We start from the raw sequence: 9,017 nt of genomic DNA on the forward strand, positions 1-9,017 counted from the left end.
TGGGGGTGCAGTGGGAGGGGCAGGTGCAGCAATGGAAAAAGAGGGGGCAGCTGAAGGTGTGGCTGTCTCATCAAAAGCAGGAATGAATGGAGGTCTGTAGCCTGAAGCCAGAAAGTTCCTGCTGTGAGGAATGATCTTCTTGCAGTCCACAGCAGGTGGCTTTTCATCAGCATCCTCCCAAGGCACGTCAGCTCGACGGCCTAGCTGGGTAACCAGGTAAGGGAAAGGGAGGGTGCCTCTGACATGGACCCTGGCCATATAGTGCTGGATGAATCGTGGCAAATACAGGTCCTTACCCTCCAGTACACACCATAGAAGGGTGATCATAGTGGCAAGCAACTCCGTCTCATGAGTGCTCGGCATAATAAAGTTACTCAGGATCTAGTGCCAGAGCCGAGCCTCATCATTCAAGTATATCCGTTTGATTCCTTTAGGCATGGTAGTGTTCTTACCCATGACCCATGGGACAGTAGGGTCAAGGGCTATCCTCTCCTTGACAGCGTCCCAGTCAAATCTCAGAAACCTCATGTCCTCTTCAGCCTTTTGGTAACCGTCAGGCTGATCTGACTTAGGCTGAAGGCACAGAATATCCTCAATGGCCTCTTCAGTGACCAGTATCTGTTTCTCTCTGAGGTGTACTGCATCCAGGGAAGTCTTGAAATAATTGCAGTAAAACTCTCTTACCCAGGAAGCATTGACCTCAGTCAAATTTCTCTCCAAGAAGAACCAGCCTCTTTGTTTGATCTGATCGGAAGTGTACTGCTGTAGTTCTTCTGGAATTTTCAAAGTCCTCTCCAGGTATAGATTTCTGGAGGTAGCAAACAATGGATACTTCAGCTCACAGTATCGGTTTGCAAACTTAATTAGATCAGTGGCAGGGAGGAGCTGGTCAGCCTTCTCCTGCGGGGTAAAATACTTTTCCCTCCAGGAGTCATCATGCATAAGCTCCAGGAGAGACATAGAGGATTCACCTCTTTTCCATTTACCAGTTGTTGCCTTTCCTTTTCCCTTTCTTTGAGGGTCATACATCCTGAAAAAAAGAAATCTAGGATAAAATAAAAGCAGAAAAACAAGTAGGCAATTTAACAAGATAAGCACATAGTGGCAAAGGAGCAATAGAATAATGAAATGAGTTGAAAAATTATGCATTTTGGAGTGTTTTGGAGTTAAAAAGCTTAGATGAGAAATTTCAATCCCAAATGTAATATAAATAGAATTCATGTTAATTAGGAAAAACCATAATCATACCTTGAGTTAAAAAGTAAAAGTAAGGAGTTAGTCAAAAAGCAGAGGGGAAAGTTAGAAAGTTAAAAGGGGTTAAACTTGAAAGAGAGCTTAGAAAGCGAAAATCAGTGAGTTAGTAAAAAGAAAATCAGAGTAAGTGGCATGAAGATTGGGTTCTAAGTAACAAGAATTTCGTAATTTTAAGCAACAGACAACTCATATTCAAGCAAGGAAATCAAGTTGTTGATGATTCAGATAGATATAGAAATAGCGAAAAGTGAAATCTAATCATCATTAATGTGATTTATTAACCGGGGAAACAAAAGGAATAAGAATGCTGACCCGTGCATTCATGAATTGGTTTAGTAAAAGCTAAGGAAAGCAGAATTGAAAATGCCAAAACCAATACATGAGTGAGAAACAAAACGATTTAAAGAAAATTGGGCAGCATTCTGGCTAAAATTGGATGTTCCCGGAAAATAAACAGCAACCAGAATAGTTCATATAAATAAAAATAAACTGAAAATAGATATAAATAATATGAACATGAAAGAGCAGTCGCAATAGCAGCATGAACAGTCAGAACATCATATGAACAATACTTAGATCACAGCAACAGCAAAATTGCGAAAATTATAAAACAAGTAGCAAGAACAGCGCAATTAATCAGGCCTAAATCCACTAACCACATCCTAGCTACCTAACCACCTAGAATCTACTACAACATACATCTCTAACTATCTTAAATTTAAACATAAACTGAAAAATATAGGCAAAAACTATGAACGAAAGAAAGGTGGCATTTGGCGGAACCTGATAGGCGTATGAACGAAGCTAAGGAACTGAGAGATGGCGGGGGTGTGGTTGTGGTGGTGCTGGAAGGTGCACGGTGGTGCAGTGGTGGAACAGAGCTACGCGGCGGCGGTGCGGTGGCTGTTTGTGGTGGCAGGGGGTTTCAGGTGAGGTGACCGGTGGAAGGGGTTCAGGAGGGGGGAAAAGAAGGGGGTGAGGGTGATGGTGGTGGGAGGCGCGGCGGTGACGGCGCAGTGGTAGTGGTGGTCGCGGAGGGGGCAGTGGTGGTGGAGGGAAGAAGAGAAGAGAAAGAGAAGAAAGAGAGGGAAGGAAGAAGGGGGTGGCGTCGTGGTTGTGGCTGGGTGGCGAGGGTGGTGCGGCGGTTGGAGGTGGTTAGCTGGGGGTGGTGGTTGTTGGGGGTGGGTTGCAGAGAAGAAAGGGAGAAGAAGGGGAATGGGGGGCGCGACGGGGTAGGGTTTCGCGTGACTGGGGGTTAATGAATTTGAATCCACGCGAACGCGTAGGGCACGCGATCGCGTGGCTAGGGTGGAAAAGGATTGACGCGATCGCGTGAGTGACGCGATCGCATGGAATGGGTAGAAGGATGAATGACACGGTCACGTGAGTCATGCGACCGCGTCGTTGGAAATTGTGCTAGACACACAATTCCAGCGTTGTTTCAGCGCAACTCTCTGTCTTCTTGAGGTGTTGTGCAATCCACGCGACGCGAACGCGTCGCTTACACTTTCGCGTGGGACATGTTTTGTGCAAGTGACGCGTTCGCATCAGAGACGCGAACGCGTGGGCCGTTTTGTGCTAAACACACAACAGCCGCACGATTCTAGCCCAGGTTTCTGGGCGTTGGATTTTTACGCCGATTTCCAGATCATGCGGCCGCGTGAGTGACGCGGACGCGTCGGGGTGTTTTTCGCAACTGACGCGAACACTTTAGCGATGCGATCGCGTCGCACGCCTTTCTTCCTCTCTCTTTTTTTTTTGATGCAATTATGCAGTTATGCAGTATGCAATGCTAATGCAATTGTTTACGAATATTATCCAGGTTCAATGAAAATAAAACAATATAAAAATAAACAAAACGAAATAAAATGGAAACAGGAAGGATCATACCATGGTGGGTTATCTCCCACCTAGCAGTTTTAGTTAAAGTCCTTAAGTTGGACATTAGATGAGCTTCCTGTTATGGTGGCTTGTGCTTAAATTCATCCAGAAATCTCCACCAATGTTTGGAATGCCAACAGCCTCCGGGGTCCCAAACTAGGCATGTGAAGCTTCTCAGCAGCTTCAAACAGATTCTCAGGCTCCCGGGGTGACGAATGTCAGAATAGATTCCAGGATCCCAAAATTTGCTTTTAAATCCACCTTTGTCTTGATCTATATTTTTTCATCCGGGCGGTTTAGAAATTAGATTCTCACCAGGATGACCAAACGTTTTCCGAGATCTATTCGATTGAACATGATACCAATCCGTGCACTTCGAGTTGAAGCGTGGAACCTTATTGAACCTTGTGCACCAGCTCTGAGTACGAGCCATTTTCCTCTTACTCTTAAAGCCGCAAAGAGCTCTAAGCTGGCCATCTGTTTCAAGCAAACCATATTCAAGTGGAAAAATAAAGTTAAAGGTTAAGGATTGTACCCACTTGAAGCTTGTATTGGGTGGTAATGGCCTTAGGATAGGTGTTTCCAGTGATTCTGTAAGTTCTACTCCCTTGTGATCTTCTGTGAATTTCTCCACTTCCTTGCAAAATTCTTCAAATGCAACATCGTCCTGGTCAAAGTCTTCTATGTCTTCCTCATCGCTCAAGTCATAAATTGGAGGTTGAGAAAAATCTACCTCCGCACCATCTTCGTATTCGCTTGGGGAAGATTCTTCAATCTCGGAGAATTCACTTGCGGATGCAAGTTCATTACTTGGAGAACTCGACTTGAGGCTACCATCATCAAGGAAACGTGCGTCTGGGGTTATTCCGTCTAGTTCTTCATAAAATACCTGCTTTGGGGGCCGTGCACTATCCTCCTTAGCATCACTTGTAACGTCCTTGACGGAATTCTTCACAACTCTGGATTCCCATGGAGGTTTAGTATCTCCTAAATCTTTAATCAGTACTTCTTCTTCTTGGATAATTTGAGCTTCCTCCAATTGTTCTAGAACAAAGTTGTGCTCATTACTGTCCTCTGGGGTTTCTAGTGTCTCCTTCATGCTACGTTCGTCATTAGATTCTCCACATAAAGCTATTGGAGTTCCTTGAATGTCTAAACGTCTGAAAGATAATTGATGTATTGCTTGCTCCAGCTGATGAAGGGTTGTATGAAGTTGATCTACGGTTTCCTTGAGGCGAGTCTGTGATTCTCAGGTGATGGATTTGGACATGGTACATAGGAAAGTGGTGGTGTTTGGGAGTAATTGGATTGGAATTGAGGTAAATAAGGATCGTACGGTGGTGAATGGTGAAAAAGAGCTTGTGAGTGTAATGGTCCAAAGTTATATTGAGAGGATGGTCTATAGGCACAGGGTGGGGCTTGTTGGTAGTTACAAGGTTGTCCACCATATCTATTAGCTTGGTATGCATTGTAGAATGGTCTTTGTCTGTGATACTGTGGAGGGTGTTGTTGCCTAAAGGGTTGATCAAGTCCTTGCGGCTCCATCCATCTTTGATTGGTCTGACCTTGATGCATGTTCCTGCTATAGCTTTCACTCCTTTCAACAATATTAGAACCAAACTCAAAGAGAGAAGGGTGAGGGTTCATAGTAGCTAATGGAAATAAAAGGAGATAACAAAAACAAATAAACAAGTAAAAGAAAAATATTTACAATAACCAATAATGAGGCACACGATTGCAGTTCCCCGGCAACGGTGCCATTTTGAAGAATTGAAGATTGATGGTTTAGTATTCAGAATAAATTCTCGTTGCAAGTATAGTTTCTAAACCAAGCAATCAACCTTTCTTACAAACGTTTTGGTTGTCACAGGTAACAAACCCCTTTTTAAAATTGATAACCGAAGTATTTAAACCTCAGGTCGTCTTCTCAAGGAACTGCAGGGAAGTATGTTCTTATTATTGGTCATGTGTTTTGTAAATTAGGGTTTTGAAAATAAGGAACAAGTAATTTAAATGACAAATAAAATAAATAAATAACTATAAAGTAAACTCTTGGCAAGGTATGAGAATTTGGAAGTCCTATCCTAGTTATCCTTATCAATGGTGATGAGAATTGAGTTTTTAATCCCACTTAGTTAACCTTTACTAAAGCAAGGAAGGTCAAGTGACTAATTAGTTAGATCCTCGGGTCCTAGCCAATTCCTAAGAAAGGACTGAAGTTATTGAGGTTCAATTCAATTAGCAAAGACAACAATTATCAATCACGTTGAGTTTGATAACTCAAGAGTTGCCAATTAATCAACCAAAGCCAAAAGGGGAAAAATAAACTTACTTGAATAAAAATGTCTTCAGATTGGAAGCAACAGTAGCATGAATAAAAGAAAGCAATCATAAACTGAAATACCTCAAATAACATTAATCAAGAGAATCATGTGTAACATGGAAGAGTTCATAAATTAAATTATCAAAGTAATTAAAAAGGGAACATTGAACCTGATAAAGAGCTGGAATACTAACTTGAAATAATAAGAAATCCTAATCCTAAAACCTAAGAGAGATGAGAGAACCTCTCTCTCTAAAAACTACATCTAAACTATGAAAAATGAATAATTGGAGATCTCCTCTCCATGGATGCATTCCCCCACTTTATAACCTCTAATCTGTGCCTTCTGAACTTGGATTTGGGCCATAAAGGGCTTCAGAAATCGCTGGGAGCATTTTCTGTAATTTTTGGTGCATGGCGCCTGTCACGCGCCCGCGTGGGTCACGCGGTCACGTCATCTGGAGTTTTCCTTGTCACGCGTTCGCCTCAGTCATGCGTCCGTGTCATCTGTGTTCTTCTCATGCGCGCGTTCGCGTCAGTCACGCATTCGCGTTGCTGCCTTTTTGCGCTAGTCATGCGGCCGCGTCGTCCATGCGTTCGTGTCACTGCCAGTTTCTTCAAAAACTTCATTTTGTGCTTTCCTTCCATTTTTGTATGTTTCCTTTCTATCCTTTAAGTTATTCCTGCCTTAGGAGACCTGAAACTACTCATCACACAAATCACGGCATCGAATGGTAATAAAGGGTGATTAAAATAATTAATTTTAAAGCATAGGAAACATGTATTTCACATATATCACATAATAAGGAAGGGAAAGTAAAACCATGCAATTTTCATGAATAAGTGGGTGAAGGATTGAATAAATCTCTTGAATTGAGCACAATATATATCATAAAATATGGGTTTATCAGTACGCATGACTGCAAGCACGTGAGTTCACTTAAGTGAACACGTGGGTCAAAATTTCAGGGCTTTCCAGGCCTAATCCAACTCATTTCTAAAGCTATTTGCAGCCAAATTCAAGAAGGATGAAGGGCGAGAGTAATTAGAATAGATTTTTGTCATGTTTTAGGTTTAATTTCTAGAGAGAGAAGCTCTCTCTTCTCTCTAGAATTAGGATCTTAGATTTAGTCCTCTCCATAGATTTAGGTTTCAATTATTTCTTTAATTTAATTTTCTTTACAATTTCTTGTTATTACATCTTTGTTCTCTTAGTTTTACTTGTTAATTTTCTCTATTTTGTGCTTTTATGTTCATGAACTCTTTTGTTAATTTGGTTTCTCTTTAATGCAATTTATATTTTCATGATTATTTTTGCTTCTTTTAATTGTTGTTATTGTCATCTTGCAATTAGTAGCTTTAGATTTTATTATTATTGCAATTCTACCATACTTTACTTTTATGCATTCCAAGTATTTGTGAAAATGCTTCTCTTAGTTTTAAGGTAGATTTTTACACTCTTGGCTTGGAATTGAGTAATTGAGGTACCCTTGATGTCATTAATGTCTGAATTGATTGACAATTTGTAGATTTTAATTAATCTTGTTTCTATTAACGAGTAAGACTTATGGATTGAGATTGATTAAGCCCAATTGACTTATCTCATCATTCGAGGTTAACTAATTGGGTTTGCTCTTATAATTGTCATATCGTGGTTAGTGACACAAGAGTTATTGATGTCCAATATTGATTGGTGATTTAGGGTTGTTAGTTGATCTCGTTTTCATTGACGAGTAATACCTGTGGATTAAGACTGAATATGCCTATTTAATTTTCTTCCAATGTTGGAGATGACAAAATGGGATTAACTCTAGGAAATCGCCATGGTTGTGGTCAATGACTTGATTAGAAAGCTATGATTCTCAATCCTTGCCAAGAGTGTCTTTTAGCTTTTATATTTCTTCAGTTGTTAGCTTTACTTTCTTATTATTTAATCTCCTACCTGTTTATCTACAAACCCCCCTTATACTCATAGCCGATAATATGCACACCCCACTGCAGTTCCTTTGAGAAATGACCCGTGATCTAATACTCTCGGTATTTTTATTGGTTTACAATTGTGACAAACAAAATTAAACTTTCATTGAGAGTCAATTGTTGGTTTAGAACTATACTTGCAATGAAGCGATTCCATTTATTAAGAAGAAAATTATGAACTGACGTTTGGCTTGCGTCATGTATCTTTTGGAACTCTGATCTTTATATATATGTTTTTATCCTTCTTTTCAATCTTGTTTATCCATTTTACACTTATCCATTTGAGTGCGATGTGATTTCTGTTACGTTTTTGCCTAGCTTCTTCTTTAAGACTCTTAGTTATAATTTCTTTCAACTATATTTATATACGTCTTTTTCTTTTAGAGGTTGTAATACCTTACCACCTCTACTTTACGACTTAAGCGCAAGGCTCTGTGTGGTAGGGTATTACAGAGGTCCTCGGTAATCCCATGACAATATCCATGGTGATTCTCTCCCATTTCCATTGAGGAACTTATAAAGGTTGTAGTCTTCTTGAGGGTTTCTGATGTTCTACCTTAATCTTTTGACAAGTCAGGTATTTAGATACATATTCCATCACATCCTTCTCTAGTCCCAGCCACCAGAACATATTCTTCAAATCTTGGTACATCTTGGTCTCGCCCGGATGCATTGAAAATTTACTTTGATGGGCCTCCATCAAAATCTCTTGACGCAATCTTCCTTGGTCAAGTACACAAACTCTATTCTTAAACCTCCACAATCCATCATTGTCTTGTCTCACTTCTCCTGGTTTATCCTCCTCTAATCTAGCGAACAGTTCCGACATTTTTGAATTTCTGTATTGTGCTTGTCGAATGGCTGTCTTGAAATCTGAAGTTAAGTGTAGATGTGACATGACGACTCCTTCTAATGTTTCCTTTATTCCCAGCCTCAATTTCGCAAAGGTTGAAATTAACTTGTCTTCATTCATCATCATCCAAAAAATACTCAAACTCTTACGACTTAAAGCGTCTGCAACTACGTTCACCTTTCTCGGATGATAACTCAGCTTGAAATCGTAATTCTTTTAAAATTCCATCCATTGCCGCTGTCAGATGTTAAGGTCCTTCGATTCAAAATGTTCTTCAGACTCTTAAGATTAGAGAAAACTTCCAATTACTTCTTCAGTTCTGCCAATTCCAACGGAGACATACGGTAGGATGCTTCCAAAATTGGTCCAGCTCCAGGTACCAAGTCAATGCCAAACTCAATCTCTCTTCGAGGAGGAAACTTGGTATGTCTTCCAAAATCACGTCGGAGAAATCTCGTACCACTCGGACTGTTCCAGGTTTACTTCGCCAACACTCGAGGTAGCCGCTAATAGAACGTACCCCTTACATTCACTCCCGTTATAGGTAGCTCTCACAGAATCTAGGTATAAAGCATGAGAAACTACTGATCCAATATGAATATTATCAGAAGGAAAGATAACAGTTTTATCAAAATAGTCAAGAAGAATATGATTCTTAGATAACTAATCAAGCCCCAAGATAATTTCTGAACCAAACAAAGGTAGACAGATTAGGTCATGCAAGAAAGA

This window comes from Arachis hypogaea, chromosome 19 (assembly GCF_003086295.3).
Source record: "Arachis hypogaea cultivar Tifrunner chromosome 19, arahy.Tifrunner.gnm2.J5K5, whole genome shotgun sequence".
In the NCBI taxonomy this organism is placed as follows: domain Eukaryota; kingdom Viridiplantae; phylum Streptophyta; class Magnoliopsida; order Fabales; family Fabaceae; genus Arachis; species Arachis hypogaea.